This window comes from Penaeus vannamei, chromosome 27 (genome assembly GCF_042767895.1).
Source record: "Penaeus vannamei isolate JL-2024 chromosome 27, ASM4276789v1, whole genome shotgun sequence".
Lineage (NCBI taxonomy): Eukaryota > Metazoa > Arthropoda > Malacostraca > Decapoda > Penaeidae > Penaeus > Penaeus vannamei.
In genome coordinates this window covers 18,703,382-18,715,881 of record NC_091575.1, presented here as the reverse complement: position 1 = coordinate 18,715,881, position 12,500 = coordinate 18,703,382, and the positions used below count along the sequence as shown (strand labels likewise).

General features: G+C 36.8%; 7 non-coding genes across 7 annotated transcripts; 5 read left to right on the top strand and 2 right to left on the bottom strand.

Annotated features, from left to right (window-relative positions):
• Positions 1-1,977: 1,977 nt before the first annotated feature.
• TRNAK-CUU (transfer RNA lysine (anticodon CUU)) lies at positions 1,978-2,050 on the top strand. The gene has a single exon. It is a non-coding gene; the product is annotated as a tRNA-Lys (tRNA).
• Positions 2,051-4,537: 2,487 nt separating this feature from the next.
• Positions 4,538-4,610, top strand: TRNAK-CUU (transfer RNA lysine (anticodon CUU)). The gene has a single exon. It is a non-coding gene; the product is annotated as a tRNA-Lys (tRNA).
• A 2,001-nt stretch (positions 4,611-6,611) lies between these two features.
• Positions 6,612-6,684, bottom strand: TRNAK-CUU (transfer RNA lysine (anticodon CUU)). The gene has a single exon. It is a non-coding gene; the product is annotated as a tRNA-Lys (tRNA).
• Positions 6,685-7,207: 523 nt separating this feature from the next.
• TRNAK-CUU (transfer RNA lysine (anticodon CUU)) lies at positions 7,208-7,280 on the bottom strand. The gene has a single exon. It is a non-coding gene; the product is annotated as a tRNA-Lys (tRNA).
• Positions 7,281-8,855: 1,575 nt separating this feature from the next.
• TRNAK-CUU (transfer RNA lysine (anticodon CUU)) lies at positions 8,856-8,928 on the top strand. The gene has a single exon. It is a non-coding gene; the product is annotated as a tRNA-Lys (tRNA).
• A 1,635-nt stretch (positions 8,929-10,563) lies between these two features.
• Positions 10,564-10,636, top strand: TRNAK-CUU (transfer RNA lysine (anticodon CUU)). Its single transcript has one exon. It is a non-coding gene; the product is annotated as a tRNA-Lys (tRNA).
• A 726-nt stretch (positions 10,637-11,362) lies between these two features.
• TRNAK-CUU (transfer RNA lysine (anticodon CUU)) lies at positions 11,363-11,435 on the top strand. Its single transcript has one exon. It is a non-coding gene; the product is annotated as a tRNA-Lys (tRNA).
• The last annotated feature ends 1,065 nt before the right edge of the window (positions 11,436-12,500 follow it).

Sequence of the window (12,500 nt, the reverse complement as noted above, 5' to 3'; positions counted from 1 at the left end):
GAGAACTTTCCTTCCTGAATCGCGTGTTCTGATACATCTCAACTCAGGAGTGGAGTCGTAGCATCAGAGTGCAAAAAACTCATTTAGTGGAATAAAAAAACCCTGATAGAATGAAATAAATATCACCTGAGCCAATGCCACGGTATTCACGTCGTATCGGTAAGAAGATACCAGCTACATTGCATTTATAAAGACTTTAGAAGGATTTGAGATACCATCTCTTTAAATGTTTTTGCCAGCGATCGGACTCTGAATATAATACAACAGTCAATACAAGTCTTCTCAACGAAGGGGAAGATGATACTAATGAACTTCGTCAAAGAGAATCTGCGCACAAAAGTAGATAAAATCTGCAATAACAATAAAAGACGAAGGACTGCTTTTCTTCGCTGTAGTAGTACGTCATAAGTCATAACCTTACGATGGGCTTCCAAGACTAAAGCGAAGTGAATCGGAAAATACTTTTCATATCTAAATTGGTTCCTACAGAAATCATGCAATACCTTCTTTTTCTTGTTATCTGTCTCTCTTCTCTTTTCTTTTTGTTTTAATATCTATTGGTATTGTAATGGTAACTATTACAGTGATTAAAAAAAAACGAAAAAACTCGTGGTAATGATATAGTTATTCCGCCGAAAATAATATTTACAGAAATAATCGATTAGCAAGATTACAAAAAAAACTTCGAAATTGATAGAATATGTTCGATGAGTAGCAGTAAAGGCTTGGTAAATACTAGGACTCTTAATCCCGAGGTCGTGGGTTCGAGCCCCATATTGGGCGCTTTATTTAGTTCGTCAAACTTTTATTTGGGCATCCGATCACCCTCCAATGCGTTAAGAATATCCGCATTCAGAATCCTTGAAGAGTACAGCGTCCATATGACGATTTCCTCTGGTGCATGTTGAAGGAATAAGAACCAAGATATGCAGACCCTTCTTGCTCCATAAAAGAAAATAGGGAAATATGTCTTATAACCCTATCCACGCTCTTAAGGAAGAATAAAGTAGTAGTAGTAGTGGTGTAAGTGCTTTTTGAAATTACATGATATTTAAGTACTAGTTATCATTTAGCAACACCCAGCTTTTCGTTATCATTAGGATAGACTAGTCATAAGAACGGAATCAAGTACTTATGGTAACGATGAAAAAAGTTGGAAGAAAGAGTCATGAGAAATTGCATAGCGAAAAGAGAAATTAATTGATAAAAAAGAAGGGAGGTGGAAATATACAGAAAACATAAATGCAAGGAAAAAAGAAGGAAAGGAAGATAGTGAGAGAGAAAAGTAGGAAACAGTTAGAAGGGAAAGGAGGAGAAAGAGTGAAAGGGAGAAAGGGGAGGAGAAAGAGTGAGAGGGGGAAAGGGGAGGAGAAAGAGTGAGAGGGAGAAGGGAGAGAGTGAGAGGGTGGAGGAGGAGAAAGAGAGTAAGAGGTAGAAGACAGACAGTGACAGATAGGAGAAAGGTTTCACACAAGCCTCTGTTTGTCCCTTGATAAAAAGTAGCTGATACGTTTAATGCTGAGGAATCAATGGTTACACAGATAGGAGTAAATGTAAACCAAAGTAAAACATTACAATTTCATTTATCTCACCGTCCGCAGGCACCTGTTTGGCCCTTGACAAAATCTGACGAAAAGCTCATGGGGGTAGAGCCAGCGATTAGTTGATTCAAGTTCCTTTAAGTCGCAGAGGGGTGGTACAGAGGTTGCTGTAGCAAAAGGGGCGGAGGAACCGACAGGGAGCTGTGAGAATGGGGAGGCTCGAGTAGGGAGCTGCTTATTCGGGAGTTCCAGGGAGGGAGGAGATAGGGCTGGGACGAGTATAACTATGCCAAATTACTAGCTATACTAAGTTATCTTAGTTTTTAAAAATGCTACAGATATTCTAAGTGAAAACTCGGGTATTTCACTTATTTCTCTATTTCTCTTAAAACTTTTGCAAATATAACAAACACTGCAATTCCACTGTTCTATGTAAGCCCGGCTAGCTCAGTCGGTAGAGCACGAGACTCTTAATCTCGGGGTCGTGGGTTCGAGCCCCACGTTGGGCGCTATATTTAGTCTTCCAAACACATGGTTGGACCTGATAACATATGCTAAGAACAGTAGATAGAAACGTAATACGTAAAATCAGTCCCTCCTTGGAAGCTGCTACGGGCGACGCCAGTCAACCATGACCTAATACCAAACGTTCTAGTAGACAGCGTCTGTAGCGTCCGCTCATAGTATTATATAAACTGCGACTTTGCCTTTCCGTCGTATTTATCTAGGTATACACACATACACACACACATATATATATATACATGTATGTATATATATATATATATATATATATATATATATATATATATATATATATATATGTATGTATGTATGTATGTATGTATATGTGTATATATATATATATATATATATATATATATATATGTGTGTGTGTGTGTGTGTGTGTGTGTGTGTGTGTGTGTGTGTGTGTGTGTGTGTGTGTGTGTGTGTGCATATGTCTTAGTATATACATGTAAATACATACATGTATTAACATATACATACATGATTAACATATACATACATGTATTAACATGTACATACATACATGTATATACTACACGAATGTGTATATATATACTCACACATGTTTGTATGTACGTATATATGTCGGCGTACTTCCGAGTGAAAAATAATTTATATGTTTCTGATCTGTGGTCGGTTATGTTTATGAGAAAAATGATGCTCCATCGCATATTCAGCAGTCAACAGATCTAAGGATCTCAAAAATACTATAATAAATGCACGTTGAACCTTCGGTCACGGACAGAAATATTTAATGAATTTTCCTCAAATAAGTTCTACTAACTCAGTCGGTAGAGCACGAGTCTCTTAATGGGCGTTCTGTTTCGTCCGCCGTGTCTATTTGGGCCAACCGCTCACCGTCCGTAGGCACCTGTTTGGCCCCTGACAAAACCTGACGAAAAGCTCATCGTAGTAGAGCCAGCAATCGAATTAAGTTTATTTAAGTCGCATTTAACGAATATTGCACACGAAACTGACGCGCATAAATGTTTGCTCATATCATTTCATGCATGTTTGGTCTAGTTTTGCCCAAGTAGAGACGCAAAGTAATGAACATGTAAGGGAACGAGCGAGAAGGCAAAATAAATGGAATAGACTCGGAGAGAGAACAAAAGACGAAAATAGAGAAAAAAAAAGCAAGCGAAGAAACAGCTTGCGAAAACATTATCTCGGACGAAGATGAAAAAGGACGGCGTGTAGGAAAGGGAAAATTAAAGTACATGAGAATGAAGGGAAAGCGAAAGTCCAGAAAAGCAATAAAAATACAATTACATATATAGGTAATCGTATGCATACAGATGTATTGATATGCATACATTTTCATATTCTTATATACTCGTAGCACATTCAAGCAAGTATTTCCATAAGCACAGTTATTTAGACGCACATGCATACACGTTCGCACGCGCACAGGCATATACACACATCTACCTATATCTGGACAGTGTGGACGCAGGCATCACACACTCACAGACTGACACATAGGCGCTCTCTGCCACTTGTAGTAAACAAGCATTTTACATAAAACAGAATTCATAAGACCATATTAACTTGAATTTTCCTATCTGAATCGCACGCTCTCCTAATGCTTCCTTTTATCCTAGGGCGGATCCTTAGATCTGGGGGCCCGGTAGCTTGGCTTCTTAAGGGCCTTCCTCCAACAGTTAGTGCGTTCTCCAGAAAATTTAGCCAGTATTGCTTTCGACCTTAAGGAGGGAAATGAACATGAAGGCGCAATTAGTTTTTCTAATTGGATAAAAGAAAGAAAATCTGAGCCAATCTTATGGTACTTCTGTCGCGTCGGTGTGGTGATGTCAGCTGCACTGCAGTTTTGCAAGACGCAAAAAGTCTCACGAAAGGATGAGATGGAATCATTTAGAAAAAAAACGCAAATGTGATTAGATCTGTTAACTAATTTGAACAAGAGTTCAACATCAGCAACATTTCACCAAACGAAGTATTATTCGACTAGAATATAATGATTATCATTATAATACTAATGATTATAACAAACTACTACAGTCAGTAAAGGAACAGATAATACTCCTGAACTTCACCAAACGAAATCCGCATTAAAAGACAAAAGAGACGATAACAGAATAAAAGGCGAATGCTTGCTATTCCTTCCTTTAGCAGCGTATCCTAAGTCATACCTACGACAAACTTCTTATATCTAATTTGGTTTCTACAGAAATCATGCAATGCGGCTCGCCTTAGATTCTTTATTCTCTCGTTTGTGTAGGTTAGAATAACTATCAGCTTTTTATGACAGCTAGTATGTTAAGTTAAAAACCGATATGGTAGTATCACTGATACGCCAAATAATGGTTAATTTATAGTTTTAATCAATTAGTGAATATAATCAAAATCAGTTAGGTCAGAATATCGATATCATTTTTTTTTTTTTTGCGAAAAATAAGATTTAAGACTTGCAAGAAACTATTGATTGCAAAAGTCAATTCTTATATGCCCGGCTAGCTCAGTCGGTAGAGCACGAGACTCTTAATCTCGGGGTCGTGGGTTCGAGCCCCACGTTGGGCGCTCCATTTAGTCCACCAGCCGTATATTTGGACCAGGTGCTCACCAACGCGTACAATCTAGTCTTATTGTATGCGTGAATAATGTCACACGGATATTTCCATACTTCAGATATCAATTGATATTATAAGATCCAGACGAAAATTACCTTAACAATGTAATACATTCTTACAGTTTTATTGCCTTCTATCAAAATGTAGAAAAAAAATCTGATAATATCATAATTGTTCTGTGACAAACTTTGTTCTTTATTTATATTTCAACAGAGAATGTCGATGATATACATTGCAGTTATTCTGCAGATGCATATGTAATTATATTTTGTTGATTCCATTTATACCGTAGCATTATGAGGATATTTCCAGTACAGTATCGAAAGGATATAACATTTGCAGTAGCTTGGAATAATATAGAAAAAGGATATGAGAAAGAATAAATCAAAGCGAGATGTACTGCATTTGACCGGTTTCGACTATATATCTCCGTTGGAAATACATGTATATATGCGCAGTAGATATACATTCTTATACTTTTTCTATATTTGTAAAATGAACATTGTTCAGCTTTCAGCTTGGAACAAATTTGCCACTCGATGTAGATTTATTTGGGTAACAGTCCGCACTTTAAAGACAGAAACGGATATCATGTGAAATTAAGCGTGACATGATTTAATCAGTTCGATGGCATTGCTGAGGCAGTAAGAATGACAAAACTCCGCGTGATGGCCAGGCTAATAGTTACAGTTTTCTTGTCTTATCTGTTAGGCCACAAAAGTTGGATTATAAAAAGAAATAGAAAGAAAGAATGGGAAAAAACGAACAAATTCCCAGATCCAGTGCTTTAAACGGAATCTGGTCTGGAAATTTTATTTACATTGGCGAAAGGCATGTATGAAGCTATATATGAAAGAAAAAGAAATGCTAATTGTGCAACAGAGTGTGTATTATATACATTTGATTAATTGATGTAAAAACATTTTTGGTAAGGAAAATTTGTATTGTTTTTTTTTTTACAAAGTAAATCTAATCCCATATTTTTGACCAAACTTTTCTAATCGGTATTATAATCTTTATAACAGACTATGACATCTTTAAATAGATTATTATCTCTATGAGTGGCAATATTTATGCGTGCGTAATAAATGTCAAGCAGACTATACAGGATACGAGTCATGATTCTACGACAAGCATTCAGGACTACGAACTGAATGAGGGCAATTTATCATGTATTCAAATCGGTTCTACCAGAAGCCATGCAGTATAGAACCAACATGAACCAATTGTGTCTTGTTATTACTCATCCTTTTCTCTTAATTTTCCTTATTTCTATCCTTTTGAAGGCAATGATATAGGTATCGAAAAGAATATGGATAATAGTTATATTACTTCTAATTACTCTTACAATATTAGTTATCAAAAAAATGGTAGTGATTATGATGATAATGGAATTAGCAATGGTAAAGTTACTAAAAAAATGGAGATTGAAGACATTGTGATTATGGATGAGCTTATAGGGACACCATGGGAAGGCCATGACTCAAAATGACATTGAAGTTCCAGCTATTCAGTTCATCATATTGGTAGCTTTATATAGAAAATGCGCCGTATAAACTACACTATATGTAACTATGGTTACATATTTTTTTAACTATATTTTTATCATTTATCGTACTGAAAAATGACATTTCAACTTCTTTTGAATCTTTACAACGTTGTCATTGAGCTTGAGTAAAAATTCAGCATAATGAGAAGAATGAACCAAGCAACCTCATCTAAGTCAGCCAGCTTACTAGCATCTAACTTATGCATCTTCAGTTAAGCTATGACTTAACTAAATCAATCACAAAAGGCACATACACTAGCAAAGAATTCTAAGAACCATCATGGTGGCTGAAGTTAACTTGCTAATGAAAAGAGCTTTACGGCTGGGTTCATCGTGAAACAAAAAGATTCTTCCAGGTGGTAAAAGGCTAGCCCATTTATTGATCCGGAAGACCAAATAGAGCGCCCAACGTGGGGCTCGAACCCACGACCCCGAGATTAAGAGTCTCGTGCTCTACCGACTGAGCTAGCCGGGCTTGGTGTTTTATACAACGAAAAATTGTATTAGTAATTATAACTTTTTAGTATTGTAGACAAAGGTACTGAAGAAGCTTTTCACAGAACATAACATTCAGTGAACCACCTGTTCTACTATGAAGTTTCCTAATCTTAAAAATCTTCGGTTAATTTTTTTTTTTTTTTTTCTTGAGACAACAAAACGACATTTAAAGAGGACCCGCCTCACTGGACGGGTCACTTGTAACGTGTTTTGCGGTGTCCTTTTGAGAGAGAGGGAAAAAAAGTATTTTTTATTGTCTGTAAGAAGCTCAGAAGCGTTTTATTTTACTATTATTTTCTTTGGGGATAGATGAATAATAATGAATAAGGAAGTTGATCCTCAGCATGAGCAATTAAAATGAGAATAAACACTCATACCATTATAATAAGGTTGAATCCACTTGAGTTTCAATAGATATACAATCAGCTTTCGTATTGGAACAGTCGGATGCTCGCGGATGGTGAATAGCTGACCCAAATTTGATTCGGGACTAAATAGAGCGCCCAACGTGGGGCTCGAACCCACGACCCCGAGATTAAGAGTCTCGTGCTCTACCGACTGAGCTAGCCGGGCTATATGAAATTAAGATAAGCACTCAAAAGATTTTAATTATGAACAAAAGGTATAGAAGAGTTTGTAACTCAGTACTGTAAGCTACCTATTTCGTCCATCTGGACTTTTTTCTTATCTCTTTGGAATGCATTTCATGTTTTGTATCTATATTCTACATTTTTATCATCTAATGTGAATCTTTTAGCTTTGATCTCATTTTACTTGTCGCATTCTACATCAGTGGTTCGCAGATTGGCTGCTCTAAGATTGTACTGTGAAATCAAATCTGCGGATATAAGACACCAACATTTAATTACCATCGAGTCGAACGAGTGGAGAAGACAGCTGCACCATATGAACCCCCTTTTGGACTTCAGTCTCACCAAATATAACTAAAATCTTTATTTTCTGTTTGGTTTTGTTGCAGTTCTTCATGGAGCAGGCGAAGGATGCCGCATAAAAGACTACGGAAAAAATATACATCTAAACATTTGGGAAAAAATATTATATCTATTTTAAGATACACGATAACAGTACGCAGCTAAAGTCGGCTTTGGGTTTCTGTCACGCTCCTGGTCGTTTGTTTGGCAGTAAATGAGATCACAAATGAATAATAAAAAAGTAAAGTAAATTATGAACATTTAACAGTCATTATGACATACTGCATATGAGTGTGCTTAAGTAGGTGTAATCACATATACACAGATATGGTGTAATCACATATACACGTATATCTATGATGTTTTTATTTTTTTTCTTTCTTTTTTGTCTGTTACTGAGATTCTATTGGCTGTTCTCGATGCAGTTACCCCTTAAGTCTAGTCTCTTAAACCAAGACCATATTCATGGAGTTCTAAGAGAACTTGTTCAGTTGGTACTTCCAGCAAGGACATTAAAGTTATAGAGAACTTTACATATCTTGATAACGTAGTGCATGACCCTAGCCAGTCAAATCAGGAAGTCAATAATTGGATTGACCTGGAAGCAGAAACTATGAATACACGCAATAAGAGTACATTGAGATACTAGTGTCTGTGCAATAATACCTACTGTGTGCGTCCCAAATCTTGACATTGTTAGTTTTATGGTATGGAAACGAAACGTGAACTTGGTCTTGACTTTATGCTTTTGGAAAAGGATCTTGCATTAGTTTTTTTTTTTTTTTTTTATCTGTTGAACACTGCTGCTCAAAACAAAACATACAAGTTATATGCTCAATAGATATAATAATCAATAAGTAAATAACGCGTGTTTACAAGTAATATATGAATTAGCTTAAAAATCAAATGAACATTGTTAAGTATGTAAGGCAAGTAATCATTATATCTCTTCTTTTATGAGATGCTCTTCATGATGTTCGGTCCGACGGTAGTGAATCTTGTGGTAACTAGTTTGGAATCTATGACAAAAGTAAAATCGAGGATAAATGATATTCATAATATATGATAATACTAATTTGCCCGAGTTCAGATGGATGAAGTACTTGGCTCACATTTTTCTGCACCAAACAGGGACCTTCCTATATCTATCTGCAGCATAAATGGGATAACCACATCCATTGCAACTCATTTATCTCCATACTTGAGATAGCAATAAGCCCGGCTAGCTCAGTCGGTAGAGCACGAGACTCTTAATCTCGGGGTCGTGGGTTCGAGCCCCACGTTGGGCGCTCTGTTTACATTTCAAGATCTAAATCTGGGAGTCATTCACTATCAGCAGTTATCATTAGTCTCTAGATAGACCTATGCGAAAAGCATCAATAATTCACAAGATACAAGCTCATTCAGATGATAATAGTGGAAATTCTTTGTTAGATTTACTTACCATATGCCAAAGGGCAATTTAATTAAGTGGTTTCAATGGGCTTATCTAAGCAGCTCGCTTAGATAAGGTTAAAGAGTCAGTCCTTCCATTTGGCTGATTTTTTGCACATCTTGAAAAGTAGTTGTAAATATGTAAAACATTTAACTGCATTTGAGAGAAAAAAGAAATGATGGTAGATATGAAAGAAATACAGAGATGGAGATGAAGAGATGAATACCTAGAAAAGAGAAAAAACAATAAACCCATCTTTACTTCATGATTTGGTTGAGTTTCATATTCCAAAACTTCCTAGGTCGTACCACCGGCCTCCTCCATTTAGGGTTGTCTTTAGAGGAGAAACTTGGTGGGTCATCTGTGTGAAGCCAAGTGTGTGTATAGCCTGAGTTGGAGGACTTAGACTGGAAGTAACTGATCCTAAACCATTCTCGTGATGCTTTTGTTGGGTGGACATGTGATACTGCTGACTAATGCAAGATCCTTTTCCAAAAGGCATCAAGTCGAGATTCCAAGTTCACGTTTCGTTTCCATACAGTAAAATTAGCAGTGTCATGATTTTTAATGCACGCAGTAGGTACTTCTGCACAGACACTAACACCTCCATATATTCATATCGCGTGTATTCATAGTTTCTGCTTCGAGGTCAATCCAATTATTGACCCTGATTTGACTGGCTAGGGTCATGCACTACGTTATCAAGATATGTAAAGTTCTCTGTAATTTTAATGTCCTTGCTGGAAGTACCAACTGAACATATTTTCTTGGAAGTCCATAAATATGGTCTTGGTTTAAGAGACTAGACTTAAGGGGTAAATGCATCGATATACGTGTATGTGTGATTACACTTACGTAAGCATATTCATGCAGTATGTCATACATACTTTTATATGCTCATGATTTTCTTTACTGGTTTTTCATTAATATTATTTATGAGTGATTCATTTATTTCCTGAAAAAAAGACTAGGAGCGTAACAGAAACCCAAGGCCGACTTTAGCTGCGTACTGTGATCTTGTCTCTTAAAATAGATGTAATATTTTTTCCTAAATGTTTAGATGTGTTTTTTTTCGCAGTCTTTTCTGTGGCATCCTTCGCCTCCACGAAGAACTGCAACAAAACCAAACAGAAAATAAAGATTTTAGTTATATTTGGTGAGACTGAAGTCCAAAAGGGGGTTCATATGGTGCAGCTGTCTTCTCCACTCGTTCGACTCGATGGTAATTAAATGTTGGTGTCTTATATCCGCAGATTTGATTTCACAGTAGAATCTTAGAGCAGCCAATCTGCGAACCACTGATGTAGAATGCGACAAATAAAATTTTATCAAAGCTATTAGATTCACATTAGATGATAAAAATGAGAAGACCAATGCAAAACATGAAATGCATCCCAAAGCGATAAGAAAAAAGTCCAGAGTTTACGAATTCTTTTATACCTATTGTCCATAATTAAAATGTTTTGAGTGCATGTCATGGTTTCATGCAGCCCGGCTAGCTCAGTCGGTAGAGCACGAGACTCTTAATCTCGGGGTCGTGGGTTCGAGCCCCACGTTGGGCGCTCTATTTAGTCCCGAATCAAATTTGGGTCAGCTATTCTCCATCCGTGAGCATCCGATTGTCCCTATACGAAATCTTATTGTACATCTATTGAAACTCAAGTGGATTCAACCTTATTATATTGGCATGAGTCTATATTCTCATTTTAATTACTCATGCCGAGGATCAACTTCATTAATAATATTCATTATTATTCATCTATCCCCAAAGAAAATAATAGTAAAATAAAACGCTTCTGAGCTTCTTACAGACAACAAAATAATACTTCTCGTTTCCCTCTCTCTCTCTCTCAAAATGATACCGCAAAACACGTTACAATTGACCTGTCCAGTGAGGCGGGTCCTCCGTGACATCGTGATTCCAGACACGTTTGAATGATCAAGGGAATGGCAAACACTCAAGAGTTTGGCGGTTTAAATGAGGTCTTTTGTTGTCTCCTCCCAAAAAACTTTAACCGAAGATTTTTAAAATATGGAGCATTTAGAATACGATGTATGTAAATATAATGGAGACCTTAAGATTCGGTTAAGGAAATACTGAGATAGAGAATGCAAAAAGCAACATTCTTCAAGGAAAACCAACACATGTTCAGATTAGTAGAATAGGTAGTTCACAGAATGTTATCTGCTGTGACAAGCAAGCCTTAACTATACCTTTGTCTAAAAGATGGATTGCTGTTTATAGTAACTACTACAATACTTCAAATGCACTTTATAGTATTTAACAAGCCCGGCTAGCTCAGTCGGTAGAGCACGAGACTCTTAATCTCGGGGTCGTGGGTTCGAGCCCCACGTTGGGCGCTCTATTTGGTCTTCCAGATTAAAAAATGGGCCAGCCATTTACCGCCTGGTAGTATCTTTTTGTTCCACGATAAATCCAGGCGTAAAGCTCATCCCCTTGTCATTAGCAAGTTAACTTCAACCACCATGATGGTTCTTAGAATTCTTTTCTGGTATGTGCCTTTTGTACGTGATTTGGTGGTCATAGCTTAAATGAAGTAGATGCATAAGGAAGATGTTATTAAACTCCCTCACTTAGACGAGGTTAAATGTTTCAGTCTTCATATTTAGCTGAATATTTACCAATTTTTGTTTTCAATGGCAACGTTGTGAAGATGCAAAAGTTGAAATTAAATTCTAAGCATAGATACATATACTATATATTATACGGCGTATTTCCTATATAAAGCTACCAATATCATGAACTGTATAGCTGGAACTCCAACGTCTATTTCAGTCAAGGTCGGCCCATGGTGTCCCAATAAGAGGCTCCATCAGTGAAAAATAAATAGAATGAAAGTGGTTGAGGCACAGCAATGTCTACGTAGGTTGATAGTTTGACGGTTATCAGCGCACAATTGTCGCCTTTCTGTAAATGCAGATCAGGTGACGGGAAATCCATTGGGAAAGTCACCTGTTATCATTTAGCCGGTGGATATGGATTAGACATTTATTTTGCGGCGACTGTAAATATGTATCCACTACTTTACTATTGTAATTTCTGCTCTTATAGTAGTAGTAATACAATGGTAATGGAATAGCCGACAATAGATAAAAGGATTATAGGCAAAACAAGGATGAGAGTAGTTGAAACCTACATTTGGGCTAGGCACTGAGTATGTTTAAAGCAATGGAGATATTGCTGTGGAGAAAATTACTGAAGCTTTCGTGAACAGAGGGGAGGAAATATGAGGAAATGTTGATGACTAAAGCCAACCGAGAGCTTTTGTAAATTAAGGTTCTTGGGAGAAATTGTAAGACATGTTAGACGCTAATAAATATACAGCTCTTGATCATTTGAAAAGAAAAATTAAGGCTTTACAAGTAAATGCTACTGCCATCTCTCAATTTACAACTCCCATAACG